This window comes from Pan troglodytes, chromosome 21 (genome assembly GCF_028858775.2).
Source record: "Pan troglodytes isolate AG18354 chromosome 21, NHGRI_mPanTro3-v2.0_pri, whole genome shotgun sequence".
Lineage (NCBI taxonomy): Eukaryota > Metazoa > Chordata > Mammalia > Primates > Hominidae > Pan > Pan troglodytes.
Genome location: NC_072419.2, coordinates 63,338,821 through 63,353,522, shown reverse-complemented (window position 1 = coordinate 63,353,522; position 14,702 = coordinate 63,338,821). Strand labels below are relative to the sequence as shown.

At 45.9% G+C, this 14,702-nt stretch overlaps 1 long non-coding RNA gene across 1 annotated transcript; it reads left to right on the top strand.

Moving 5' to 3' along the window:
- The first annotated feature begins 11,016 nt into the window (after window positions 1-11,016).
- On the top strand, window positions 11,017-13,560 carry LOC134809201 (uncharacterized). The gene is made up of 3 exons (XR_010154315.1): window positions 11,017-11,095; window positions 11,197-11,276; window positions 11,652-13,560. It is a non-coding gene; the product is annotated as an uncharacterized LOC134809201 (long non-coding RNA).
- Window positions 13,561-14,702: the final 1,142 nt, after the last annotated feature.

Genomic DNA, 14,702 nt, shown 5'->3' with positions numbered 1-14,702 from the left:
TCTGCGTGCTCTCCCTCCTGTAAGGGGTTTGAGCACACACGGCAGCTGAACAGATGAGCCGTACCCCTGTCGCACATCCTGCAAGGGGGTTCAGGGAACTCTCCTGTTTCACATAGATATCCTTGTCAGATTCCCAATCTTTTCAATGATCTTATTTATAGGCTTTCCTATTGGTGAACATTTTCCCTGTGGCCCCTCCAGAAGCAAAGCTTTCTGAGGCAGGCACACTCTGGATCCTGCCCTCAGCGATACTGCACATGGTGTGTCCTCGGAAACCAACACCGATAAGTGTCCAAGACATATTTATTGACTAACTGAAAGACACACGTTTACATAAATCCACCAGTGAAAATCAGGGTTGGGTACAGAATTTGCAGGGCCCAGTGCAGAATGAAAAGGCGGAGTTCCTTGCCCAAAAATTATGAAGAATTTCAAGAGAGCATTAAACCCAGGGCAGGATGCTTCTAAGTGTGGGGCCCTGGACACATGCCCGTGAAGCCATCCCTGACTACAATATTACAACCACGGCCAAAGAATAATTTCTTAACTAAAAGTTCTTACTTCACTCAGTGCCCCCCAAACTCAAGTCCCAGCAGGGGTTCATTGGTAGGAATCCAGCTAAGAAAAATGTGGACAATGGAAGAAGTTTTTTTCTCAAGGCTAAATTGATGTCTCAGGGCTCAGTCTTAACTATTCTGCAACTGCTTTCCTTTTCTATTTTTGCTGGGAAAATGTCTTCTCTTTTGAGAAGTGATGGTGATGCTGGATGTAATTACAGAGTACAAGGTTTGAGACTCTCACCCCCAGTGTTTTGGGTGCTTGCTTTGTATGTTGCCTTATTCAGTGGACTCCGGCATCTGAGAAGCGTCCTTTGAAGAGTTTAGTGGGATGGCTTCTATGTGCCTTCCCTTTCAGCAAAGAATCTGAGAGCATCATGGCCAGCAGAGGGGGCCGCAGGAATGCCGAATCCCCCTGGCAGGTCCCACATGTGGAGCTGCTCTCCCATCTCTCAGCTACCAGGGACGTACTTTATTAGGAGGAGAATCAGAATTCTATGAAACTCACCTGATGACCCTCCCTTTGGCATTTTGTATTTGCACAGTCTTCTTGGGCTAAAGCCTTTTTGGCTGAAATCCATGGTTCTGAGCCCTGGCTGCATGTCAGCCTCACCTGGTGCGTTTTAAAAACATAATGTCCTGAGCTCGCCTCCCAGCATTTCTGATTCAGTTAGTCGCGGATGGGACCTGGGCATCGGAGTTTGTAATGTCACTTCCCATCCCTGCTCTTTAATTCCAATTCTAATGAGTTGAGAACGCCAGCCAAACAGAATCGCTATCCGAAACAGGTGGTCTCATGGGAAAGGGAGTGAGTGCTTCTTTTTGGGGCCTGGGACAACTGTCTTCATTGCCTTCTTAGAGAAGGACAGTTTCAGCAAAGCACCAACAGGGCATGCCACAGGTTTGGGCAGGAAGCCTTGGGTGGTGCCCTGCCTCATGCTTGGTGGCACCTGAGCAGCTGTCCCTGACCTCTGCCTGGTCAGGAGCTTGTCCTGGTTTTCCTGTCTTGCCTGCGTCATGAGCAGGCCCCACCCCTGGAAGTGTGGCAGCCAGGTGTCTGGGCCCAGTGGGCTCTGGGTTGCAGCTGCTCCTTGCAGCCAGTGCACTGAGAGAACAGGCTGAGGTGCTGCCTTCTCCCTGAGCCTCCTCCTCCAAACCCTCGTGTAGCTCTGTCCCCAGCTGAAATATGATGACATTTACAGACTGCCTGTGAACGTGTTTCCTAATAGTAATCTTTTCAACAAAAAGAATAATTCAAAGTTTATGCAAGGGAATAGAAACCCCAAATGACTCAAAAGGTATTTTGGGAGTGGTTCCTCCCGCTGATCAAATGAGTAATCCTTCTAAGAGAGTACAAGCAATTTAATAAGAAAACTGTCTCCAGGGTGAAGTTGCTTGAACCTGGGAGGTGGAGATTGCAGTGAGCTGACTTTGAGTCACTACACTTCAGCCTGAGCGAGAGAGTGAGACTCTGTCTCAAATAATAATAATAATAATAATAATAATAATAATAATAACTCGTTCTCTGTCAGCAACTGCAGAGGCAAATCTCAAGACTCCACAGCCCTGCTCACCCGCACCCCACCCACTTCCCCACTGCCTCTGTCCTGAGATGGTTCCTTTCTAATATTCTGAAAAAGAGTTTGTGTCTCCCAGCATTACATTTATACAGGCATACCTTCTTTATTGCAATTTGCTTTATTGCATTTTTTACAGATTGAAGGTTTTGTGGCAACTCTGCCTCCAGCAAGGTTCATGGTGCCATTTTTCCAACAGCAGGCGCTCACCTGGTGTCTGTGTGTTGCATTTTGGCAGTTCTCACAATAGAGCTAATCATTTCATTATTATTATATTTGTTATCGTGATCTGTGGTCAGTGATCTTCGATGTTACTATTGCAGTGTTTTGGGGCACCACGAACTGTGCCCGTATAAGACAGTGAACGTAATTGATAAATGTGTGTGCCCTAACTGCTCCACTGGCCATTCCCCCATCTCCTCCCTCTCCTCATGCCTCCCTATTCCCTGAGATGCAACAATGTTAAATTGGGCCAATTAAGATACGTACATTGGCCTCCAAGTGTTCAAGTGAAAGGAAGAGTCGCGTGTCTCTCACTTTATTATTTATTTATGTATTTTTTGAAACAGGGTCTCTCTCTGTGGTCCAGGCTGGAGTGCAGTGGTGCAATTATGGCTTACTGCAGCCTGGAACTCCTGGCCTCAAATGATCCTCCCGCCTCAGCCTCCTGAGTAGCTGGGGCTACAGGCAAGCACCACCATGCCCGGCTAATTTTTTAAAAAAATCTTTTTTTTAGTAGATATGAAATCTCACTAGGTTGCCCAGGCTAGTCTTGAACTCCCGGGCTCAAGCAATTCTCATACTTAGCCTCCCAAAGTTTTCTCAATTTAAATCAAGAGCTAGAAATGATTAAGCTTAGTGAGGAAGGCATGTCAAAAGCTGAGACAGGTCAAACGCTAAGCCTCTTGTGGTAAACAGTTAGCCAAGTTGTAAATGTAAAGGAAAAGTTCTCGAAGGAAATGAACTTTTCCGTGAACACATGTATAAAAAGAAAGTGAAACAGCCTTATTGCTGATATGGAGAAAGTTTGAGTAGTCTGGGTAGAAGATCAACCGTACATAACATTCTGTTAAGCCCAAGGATTGCTAATTCAGAGCAAGACTCTAGCTCTCTTCAATTCTGTGAAGGTTGACAGAGGTGAGGAAGCTGCAGAGGAAAAGTTGGAAGCTAGCAGAGGTTGGTTTATGAGGTTTAAGGAAAGAAGCCGTTTCCGTAACATAAAAGTGCAAGGTAAAGGAGCAAGTGCTGAGGGAGAGGCAGCAGCAAGTTCTCCAGAAGATCCAGCTAAGATCACTGGGGAAGGTGGCCACACTAAACAACAGATTTTCAATGCAGATGGAACAGCATTCCATTGGAAGATGCCATCTAGAACTTTCATAGCTAGAAAGGAGAACTCAATTCCTGTGTTCCAAGCTTCAAAGGACAGGCTGACTCTCTTTTTAGGGGCTAATGCAGCTGTTGATTTTGCACTGAAGACAATGCTTATTTACCGTTTTGAAAATCGTATGGCCCTTAAGAATTATGCTAAATCTCTTCTGCCTGTGCTCTAGCAGTGGAACAACAAAGCCTGGATGACCATACCTCTGTTTACAGCTTGGTTTACTGAATATTTCCAGGCCACTGTTGAAACCAATTGCAGGGAAAAAAGGTTTTTTTTCACAATATTTGTTCATTCGCAGTGCACCCGGTCACCCAAGTGCTCTGATGGAGACGCACAAGGAGATAAATGTTGTTTTCATGCCTGCTAACACAACATCCATTCTGCAGCCCATGGATCAAGGAGTAATTTTGATTTTCAAGTCGTCTTGTTTAAAAAACACATTTCATAAGGCTATACCTGCCATGTATGGTGATTCCTTGGATGGATCTTGGCAAAGTAAATTGAAAACCTTTTAGAAAGGAGTCACCACTTCAGATGCCATGAAGAACATTTATGATTGATGGGAGGTCAAAATATCCACATTAACAAGAGTTTGGAAGAAGCTGATCACAGTCCTCATGGGTGACTCTGAGGGGCTCAAGATTTCAGCAGAGGAAGCAATTGCAGATATGATGGAAATAGCAAGAGAACTGGAATTAGGAGTGGAGCCTGAAGATGCGACCAAATTGCTGCAATCTCATGATCAAATTGGAACAGATGAGGAGTTGCTTCTTATAGATGAGCAAAAAAAAAAAAAAAAAAAAAAAGGGGGGGGGGGTATTTTTTGAGGCCGGGTGAGATAGCTCATGCCTGTAATCCCAGCATTTTGGGAGGCCGAGGTGTGTGGATCGCCTGAGGTCAGGAGTTCAAGACCGGCCTGGACAAAGTGGTGAAACCCCATCTCTAATAAAAATACGAAAATTAGTGGGGTGTGGTGGTGCACGCCTGTAATCCCAGCTACTCAGAGGTTGAGGCAGGAGAATCACTTGAACTTGGGAGGTGAGGGTTGCAGTGAGTGGAGAGTGCTCCACCGTACACTGTACTCCAGCCTAGGTGACAGAGCGAGATTCTGTCTTAAAAAAAAAAAAAGGTGGTTTCTTGATATAGAATCTACTCCTGGTGAAGATGCTGCAAACATTGTGGAAATGACAACAAAAGATTGAGGATAGTGGATCAACTCAGCTGATAATGCAGCAGCAGGGTTAGAGAAGATTGACTCCAATTTTGAAAGAAGTTCTATGTGGATAAAATGCTATTCAACAGCACTGCATGCTACAGAGAAATATTTTGTGAAAGGAAGGGTCAATCAATGTGGCCAACTTTGTTGTTGTCTTGAGGAAATTGCCACAGCGGCCCCAACCTTCAGCAACTGCCACCCTGATCAGTCAGCAGCCACCAATATTGAGGCAAGACTCTTCACCAGCAAAAAGATTGTCTGGAAGCTCAGACCATTGTTAGCATTTTTTAGCAGTGAAGTAGTTTAAAATTGGCCCGGCAGGGTGGCTCACGCCTATAATCCCAGCACTTTGGGAGGCCAAGGCCGGTGGATCACTTGAGGTCAGGAGGTCAAGACCGGCCTGGCCAACTTGGTGAAACCCTGTCTCTACTAAAAATACAAAAAAACGGGTTGGGCGCAGTAGTGGGTGCCTGTTACTTGGGAGGCTGAGGCAGGAGAATCGCTTGAACCTGGGAAACAGAAGTTGCAGTGAGCTGAGATTGCGCCACTGCACTCCAGTCTGGGTGATAGAGTGAGACTCGGTCTCAAATAATAATAACAATAATAATTTTAAAAACAAATTAATTAAATTAAGGTATGTACGTTGTCTTTTTAGACATAATGCTATTACACACTTAGACTATAGCCTGGTGTGAATATAACTTTTTATGCGCTGGGGAACCAAAAATTGCTCATGACTCACTTTAGTGCCATATTCACTTTATAGCCGTGGTCTGGAGCCAAACTCACAGTATCTCCAAGGTGTGCCTATACTTTAAACAGCCAGGAGAGAATCCACAACTACAGACACACCAGAGTGCAGAGGACTTGAGTCATCCTTTCTTCCCACAAGACAAAAGAGCAGATGGACCGTCAGACCCGCTCATTGACCGTGCACCTGGTCACCCAAGAGCTGTTTGGAAAGAGGTGGCTGGGAGAGGTCAAACCCCATGTCTCTCTTTTTAAAAATCCTCACATCTTTGACTCCTATGCAGGGGATCTTACTCTAATCCAGAGATTTTTTTCAAATGCCACAAGCAGAAACGTGTCGTGTAACACTGTTGACCCTAAGAAGGAAGAGAAACAGTGAATAAGGAATTAAGAAAAACCAGGACAAAGTAAATGTGTCTGTCCAAGCACTGTGACCTTGACATAGACCCCAGATTCAGATCAGGGCTCCAGCCCTTGCCTTTTGCTTTTTGGGTACATCAGTTTCCTCTCAGGAGTCTTTGTTCCCTTAAAAGAGTAAGAGCAGTAAGTGCCCCCAGAAGGTTGCCGTGACGTTTAAATGAAATGAACTGCTTTGGGATATCAAATCCAGGCAAAAAAAAAAAAAAAAAAAAATTAACTGCGGAGTCCCATGTCCAGGGTCTGGTATGCAGCCTGGCTCCATAAATACCAGTTACTACTGAGTAATAAACATAGAAACCACAATATATTTAAATCAATCAAATGAAGCCTGGTTTATCCTGAGTCTCCACGTAGTAAAAATTGGTTCCAATATAATTTAGCCCACATCAGAAGTCAGATTTGAAAAAAGTATTACGGGGAAACTACAAATTACATTTTTAAAGATTGGTCTATAATTATAGGCTTAATTAATTACACAAGGGATTTGTTCTTGAAAAGGTGTGTAAAATGTGTCCCATTTTGCACCGGAGAGATGGCCCATTGGAAGGAACCCTGTCATTCCTACAGATCTGTGAACCTTGGAGTTTCCACACCTTAGGTTTTTATTAAAAGGAAGGCCACCTGCTGTTAGTTGGACATTCAGGATATACTGTTTAAAAACAAAAAACCAAAAACAAAGAAGTACATGTTCTCTGGATGAAGAAAGTTAACCCAAACGGAAGAGGTGGATTTAGAATTGCAAGTTTATGCCTTCATGTTCCCTCTCCCAGGTATAAACACCAGTTCGGGTCTTGGTGTGAACTCTTTCAGACTTTCTTCTACACGTGTACAAATATCTGCAACCAGTAGATCGGTTTTTTTTGACTTGCAATTATCCTTTATATTCCATCCTGCAACCTGCTTTCTTCACTGACCAATATATCCCACCTGTTCAGCACCCATTCTCACGAATGCCTGCTGAGCATTCGGTAAGAAGAGTGTTACGTTTTAAGAAATTTCAGTTCTGCTTTATAGCTTTCCGGTCTCAAAAATTGGTGAACAAAGGTAAGCAAGACAGGACAGTCTAACATAAAGGTCCGCTGCCCCCGAGTTCCCCAATCCCCCTCTGCAGAGGGCCTGCTGTTTACGGGTGTGTGTGGCCCTGCACTCTGCGTACACGAGCACATGATTACCTATCTCCAGTTCTGTTTTGTTTTTAAACCCACATGGGATTATGCTACATAGACTTCCTTGCACCTTGTGCCAAGAACAAGAGGAAAATTCAGCCCAAGTGAGAATGATCTTAAACAAAAGCAACTTTAAAAAATAAATACCTCTAAAGTGAGATTCTCCCATGAGGGTACTGACTGTTTATTTTCGGTTGGGTGTAAGACTCTTGCCCCGTGGCTGCTTGTGGTTTTCTGTAGGTTGGACCGATTCTAAGTCTTTCCTGAGAAGGGTGGTGTTCAGCCTTCCCTGAGAAGACACCAGCACTCTCTAACCCCTTTGCAGGCAGTTACAGGTTTTCCTTCCCCATCCCTGGAAATGAGGCTGTCTGTGGAAAGCAATGGTGGAGATTGAAGGGCGAACCCATCCCAGTTCTGAGACAGGAGAATCGCTTGAACCTGGGAGGTGGAAGTTGCAGTGAGCCGATTTCGCACCACTGCACTCCGGCCTGGGTGACAGAGCGAGACTCTGTCTCACAAAAAAAAAAAAAAAAAAAAAAAAATTGTCTCACAGCCTGGGAACCCCCTCAGTCCCAGGCAAACGAGGACGGTTGGTCACGATGGGTAGAGAACGGCCTGCAATTGGTTCTTGGGAGTTCTGCCAATGCCCAGAAGGTTAGGTCAGCTACTGGAATGCTCTCCCTGGAAGGCGGGCGTCGGGGCAGACAGTGGGCCTCTGTTGGGGGCGCATTCCCTAGCCTTGTTTGTTGAGCTGCCTTGATGCTGGCGGGAAGCTGTGTCCACACAGCAGGCAGCAGGGTTATCCCGAACACTCTTTGTGCTCACAACAGACTGGGTTGTGTTTGCGACTGGCATTCAGCTGGTGACGAAATGGCAAGCCGAGATACTGGTGTGGCGCCTGACGTTTTGGCCTCAGCTGTGAGAGCCAGAGAGCCGGAACCCTGAACCCCCTTCTCTAGAACTTTCTCTTCCAGGTCAGGCCGGCTGACCTCCGATTCTGTGTGGGTTGTGGGCCCTGGATCCCAGACCCCTGGGTTGAGACCTGGCTCATCCCCAAAGGAATACACCCCGAATGTGGGAGAAGGCGCGGGCTGTGGGAGCGCAGGCCGGGACTTGATCAAGTTTCGCCCTCACCCGAGGCGCTCATGAAATGATTTGGTGCAACCCCCCACCTTCACCCCCTCTTCACGTGGCCTGGCCCCAGCACCTCTAGGGAGGTTGGGAGATGTGGGTGGTGATAGCAGACAAGGAGGGCTGAGTGGGGGGCCCAGGGACCCCTCGCTTGGCCGCCCCCGCAGCCACCCAGTCTCAAACATCTTTCAACCTCAGTGGGTTTGACTGTGTTTGGTGAATCATCTCTCTTCCCGCTTGACAAGTGATACACACATTTCATCAGATAATCCTATGAGGTGCAGTTATTTTATTTTCCTGTTTATAATCAGAGGATTATAAACAGGAAACAGCCACACCCCTCACTCTGGGTCAAATCCTGCTGATTTTATTTGTCACCCACATTGTTTAAAATTTTTTTTTAGTAGCTGCGAAGGCAGCATTTAAAAACGAAGAGATCACACTCTATAATCTAGATTGCTCGATGCTCTTTTAAAAAAAAAAAAAAAAAAAAAAAAAAAAAACAAGAAATTGGGATCAGTAGGTCCGGTTCCGACAATCAGCCAGAGTGATGAGCAGAGGCTCCTGGAGACAGGCACAGGCATGGACCCTCCAGGTTGCCGCAATCCCCACCACTCCCTGCTGTCACACCTGGCTCCGTAGGGATTGGTGGCGGAGACCCTGCCCTTTACCACCACTGGGCAGAATGAATTTCCTGTCTGCTCCTAGGTGTTTGCGGGCAAAGTAGCTACACTTTGTACCGTGTGTGACTGTGGGGTACCTATCCAATATCTCCCCTCTCCTCCCTCCTTCGTTTCCTCCTTTCTTTCTTTCAGTTAAATGACTTTATCTCTAGAATCCCTGCAGGCAGAGCTGGCTCATGAGATGTAAGCCAGAGTCATTGCATGGGGCTGCTCTGTAGGCTTCTTAAAGTCAAGTTGGCTCAGCTGAGAAGTGCGCCCTTTCTCTTGTTGCCAATTCCCTTGCTTCTTTCTGCTGCCTGGAATAAGTTATGATGGCTGGAGCTCCAGCAGCCATCCTGGACCACGAGGAGACCTACGACTCTAAGAAGTCTCATGCTAAGAATGAAAAGCATAAAAACAGAAGGAGCCTGGGTTCTCGGTGACTACGTGCCCTTGCCAGTCCTGGTTTGCTCTTCTCTAGACATCTTTTAGATGAAAAGGAAATAGGTACCCCTTGTTTAAGTCACTTATTTAAGTTCTCTGTTATACGCAATCAAATGGAATTCTAATAACATACTTTTTACCTTCATTTCCTTTCTTTAAGAAAGTAATTTGCAATACTACTTTAGGTGTTTATCAGGGCTGTAACTTTGCTGTGTGGACTTGGGCATCCAAAAATTCTTATAGAAATCAGTACCCAGAATCAAGCTGATCCTGGGATTATATATATATATATATATATATATATATATATATATATATCTGAACACAATATATATATATATATCTGAACACGATATATATATATATATCTGAACACGATATATATATATATATCTGAACACGATATATATATATATATCTGAACACAATATATATATATCTGAACACGATATATATATATATATCTGAACACGATATATATATATATCTGAACACGATATATATATATATCTGAACACGATATATATATATATATCTGAACATGATATATATATCTGAACATGATTATTTCATCAGACAATCCACTAAGAGGTTAAAAGAAGAAAGCCTGCAGTGGAAGTGTACTCTTTCTTAAGAGTGCTAGATTGTTTTCTTAAGGTTCTATATTTACCATGGGAGTTTTGGGGTTCTGGTGCTCTTTTTCCTTTGAATTTTTTCTTAGGGCTGTGTAGTCTTTCTCACAGGAGCCCAGAACTTAGGTTTTATCCTCAGGCTTAAGCAACCCAAATATTAAGATTGAATTTTTCATTTGAAAATTGAAAATTTCATTTCTAATTTTTCTTGGAACATTTAGACACAGAAAAGAAACTTTTCCCTAGTGCCTACACCAGTGCGCAACAATAGAAGTTTCTGTGATGATGGAAGTGAAGAGGCCTCCATACCTGCTCTATGCAAATGGCAGCCAGTGGCCACATGTGGTCTCTGAGTTCTTGAAAGTGGACAGTGTGACGGAGGAGCTAAATTTTAAATTTCATTTAATTTTTATTAGTTTAAATAGCCCTACGTGTCTCATGGCAGCCATATTGGATAGATCAGCACTAGCTTCTTCTCTGTAGATTATCGGAATTTCCTTTTAAGCTTCTAGGGGAGAATTCGCTGCCCTTCATCTTGACCTCTCCATTTCTAAACCTAAATATTGCCTCAATCCCTCAAGCTGCCTCAAGTCCAGGTTTGAGTTTCAGTCCCCTGCCTTCCAGTTGACTTTGGGGGCACCTTCTTCGTCCTACTGAGTCTTGGGAGTTCCCTCTGTACACAGCCTCTCAGGGCTGTCCTCCAAACTGCATTAAATGGCATGCCATATGCAAATGACACTCAACAAATAATAGTTGTTCGGTGAAGAGTAGCTCCTTCCCTGGCCTGATTTAGCCTTATTTGCCCTCATAGCTCATCTCTTCTTCCACGGTTTCAGCTCCTGGAGAGCAGATTTCTGATTCTGCAATCATGTGTCACATAAAGATGTTTCAGTCAATGACAGATTACATATATGATGGGCTGCATATACTGTATATGATGGAGTCCCATAAGATTATAATGGAGCTGAAAATTTCCTATTGCCTAGTGACAGTGTAGCTGCCATGATGTCATAGTGCAATGCATTCCATTTTCTATGTTTAGTTATGTTTCAATACGCAAGTACTCACCATTGTGTTACAGTTGTCTACAGTGTTCAGTATAGTAACATTCTGTACAGGTTTGTGTCCTGGGAGCAGTAGGCCGTACCAGGTAGCCTAGGTGTGTGGTAAGCTATACCTTCTATATACCATTTAAGTTCATGTGAGTACATGCTACAGAGTTCACAGAGTGACAAAATCACCTAAGGATTCTTTTTTCAGAATGCATCTGCATCGTTAAGCAATGCATGATTGTACTTTGAACCTGGCCCGGTGCTCAGAGCTGTGCAGGAATTGGAAAGGCAAGTGACTCAAATAGTTTCCAACACAATCAGTCACCATGTCCTGGTATGATCTCCATAGCAGCGAGCCCAGCAGTTAGATGTGGGACTGGGGAGTCAGTCAGGATTACCTTTCAACTGGTTCTCAAATTCAGGAACAGTGCCTCTAACCAGGTGGCCCCAGCACAGTCCCTGTGTTGCTACTGGGGAACTGTGCAAAGTGTGTCATGGTTTTGTCCTGGTTGGACCCCATAAACACTCGAAGGCAACCAGACTGACTTTGAAAGCAGAAGGTCCTAGTTTTTTGGGGTCCAGCCCAAAACATTAACCTTGGGGCCATGTTTTCTTTTTTCGTTTTATTTATTTTAAGAGATAAAATCTTGCTCTGTCATGCAGGCTGGAGTACCAGTGATCACTGCTCACAGCAGCCTCTAACTCCTAGGCTCAAGCTATCCTCCCACCTCAGCCTCTTGAGTAACTGGGACTGCAGGTGTGTACCACCATGCCTGGATAAGGGGCCATGTTTTCTTCCAACACAGGCATTCTGATCTTGTCCTTTTAATGGAAAGGCCATCAGAAGTTTGGGATATGGATTCCGTAGGAATGAAGTTTAAAACACAAAATGACTCCAGCTAACATGTGTTCAAGGGCTTACTAAGTGCCAGGCTTTGTACTAAGTGCTTAATATGAAGTATGTTCGGACACCATCAAAACAACGTTATGAAAGACAGTCTTCCTCCCTTATCTGTGGGGGATGCTTTCCAAGACCCCCCAGTGGACGCCTGAAGTCACAGATAGTACCAAACCCTATGTACGTTTTTTCCTGTACAGTAAAGGGCAGATAGTGTGGCCAATGTGGACACCCTGGACCAAGGGAGGACTCACATCCCGGTGGGACAGAGCAGGATGGCTCAGGATTTCATCACACTACTCGGAACAGTATACGATTTAAAACGTACAAATTGTTTCTTTCTGGAATTTTCTAGTTTCAGAATATTTTTGGACCGCAGTTGACTGCAGGTAGCAGAAACCTAGGAAAACGAAACTGCCAGTGGGGGACCACTGTATTCCTGTTATCATACCCGTTTTGCACAGGGAGAAACCGAGGCTCCCAGAGGTTAAAAACCTGCCCAAGATCACACAGGTAAGCAAGTGGCTGAGTCAGGGCTCAGACGCGGGCCCTGAAGCCCCATCTCAGCTGCTGTGGATATTGCCTGCTGCAAGCTCACTGTGTCAGCACCCACCAAAGATATACGCCGTGGAAGGGCCCAGTGAGAAAGCAGTGACCATGTTTTGGATTTCTCTCCAGGTAAATATTTTTTCAAACAGGCCTTCCATGTGGAAAGGAATCACCAGATCAAATACAGAATAGCCAGTTAAATTGGGTGTTTAGATAAACAATGAATAACTTTTTTTACTGTAAGTATGCGCTGACTTGCTTGTGCTGAGAAGAGTTACTCATTGTTTATCTGCAGTTCAAATTGACCTGGACGTCTTATATTTTATCTGCTCTGTCTCTGGCCACGCTGCTGGGCAGGCTTGACCACACACATCTGCGGAACTCTGGGTCTCCGCCGTACGAGTGGCATAGACGCCATCCTCAATGCAGATCCCCATCAAACCTGGAAAAAATAAAATAAGGCCTCCCAGGTAACTGTGAGACCTATAGGTGCTTGTTAGTTTCCTAAGCTGCTCAAGCTGCCGTGCTCTGACAGCTGTACTTGTGCTTTGCGGCGTAATTTACAGGCCCGCTGGAGGGGATGGCAGGGTGGGACCCTGCTCCTCTTATTTGCTGCCAAGATTTGGGGCTACCAGTTGCTCTTGTCAATCTTTGGCTTAATCATTTAGCAGTTGTAAAGGACTCATTAAAAACGCCCAAGTTTATTGGAAACACCTCCCGCCGCTCGGAGGCAGGCCAAATCGGGAGCCCGTGTACCCACATGTTCAGCTTGAGCCCAACAAAATTGCTGACTTTAATTACACTACTTGGTTTAGAAGGTGGTGAGAGTGGGGGGTTGGGGGAGGCATGGATGATGAGTGGGAAGCGAAGCGGAGGAGCGGCCCTGGAATCTCAGGGCCAGGTCTTCAGAGGGTGCGATGCTGTGTGCTGACCCCCATCCCAAACCCCCACCCCACTGGTTTCAGGCTCAGGCCAGCCCCTGTCGCGCCCCAGAGGTGTGCCTGCCCCTCTCCAGACCTCCAGGCTCTTCCTGCCTCCCTCATGCCTCTGGTGGGCCTGGTGAGTGTGGCTGTTCTCTTTTGTCTGAGTACTCATTGCCTGGATTTTATTACTTGAATAAATATCAAAACAAAGAAGAAAATCCTTCAACCAGCTCTGTCTTCATTTTCCACACATCCTTCCAGCCACGGGGTCCAGCCACAGGTTCATCCCCCAAGCTCCTCCAGAGGGGGTGTGTGGGAGCCCATGGAGGTGCTGGCCATGATCTCCCTGATGGCCCAGGTGACACACAGTGATGGAGCCCCTCTCCAGGCAAGGAGGCACCTTGGAGAGCAGGCTGCCTTTTCAGAGTTCCCACCCCAGCTGTGCCTGTCTGGACCCCTATTGTTGAATGAATGGGGATGTTACTCCCAATTTTGTCTTTCAATCATAATACTAGCCTCCTTTGTGAACCTTTTTTTTTTTTTCAGTATGTGCCTATTTCTTTAGGCTGGTGCCCCAGGTTGGAATTACTGGGTGAAGATGAAATCACAGGTGGGGACTCTGATCCATTATCACCTCTCCTGGGCCACCACCCTCTCACCTGGGCGTTCCATCGGCCTCCTCCCTGGGCTCCCTGCTGCCCTCCTGGCCTCTGGGCTGCCCATTCTCAACTTGGCAGCCAGGGGGTGCTGCTGCAACCAAAGTGTGATCTTAATGCTCCAACCCCTGCAATGGATTCCTCCCCTCTCAGGGTGACAGCAAGGTCATCGCAGTGACTTATAAGCGGAGCAGAGCCAAGCCCTAGAGCAGAATTTCTCAACTACTGCACTTTTGACATTGGGCTGGGTCATTCTCTGAGCAGGGACTGTCCTGGGCATTGCAGGGTGTTTAGCAGCATCCCTGGCCCCCACCCACTCGATGGCAAGTAGCACCCCCCAAATTATGACAATGGAAAAATGTCTCCAGATGTTGCCAGATGTCCCCTGAGAACCGCGGGTGACGAGAGCCTCTGACTTCCCCTCCTCCCCTCCCACCTGCACTTCGCTGTGGCCACGCTGGTGGTCCTGCTATTTCTTAAGCTCTCAGCAGCTTTGCACTGGCTGTTCCTTCTCCTGGATGAGCCCTTCCCCAGATACCTGCCTGGCTCAGGCGTTGCCTTTTTAATGTCGTGACTCAGATGTCCCCTTCTCACTGAGGCCTACCTGGACTCCCTCTTTAGAATAGCACCGGGCCCCCGTGACTTTATCAGGCTTTGTTTCCAACAAACTTGTCACCCGACACACTGT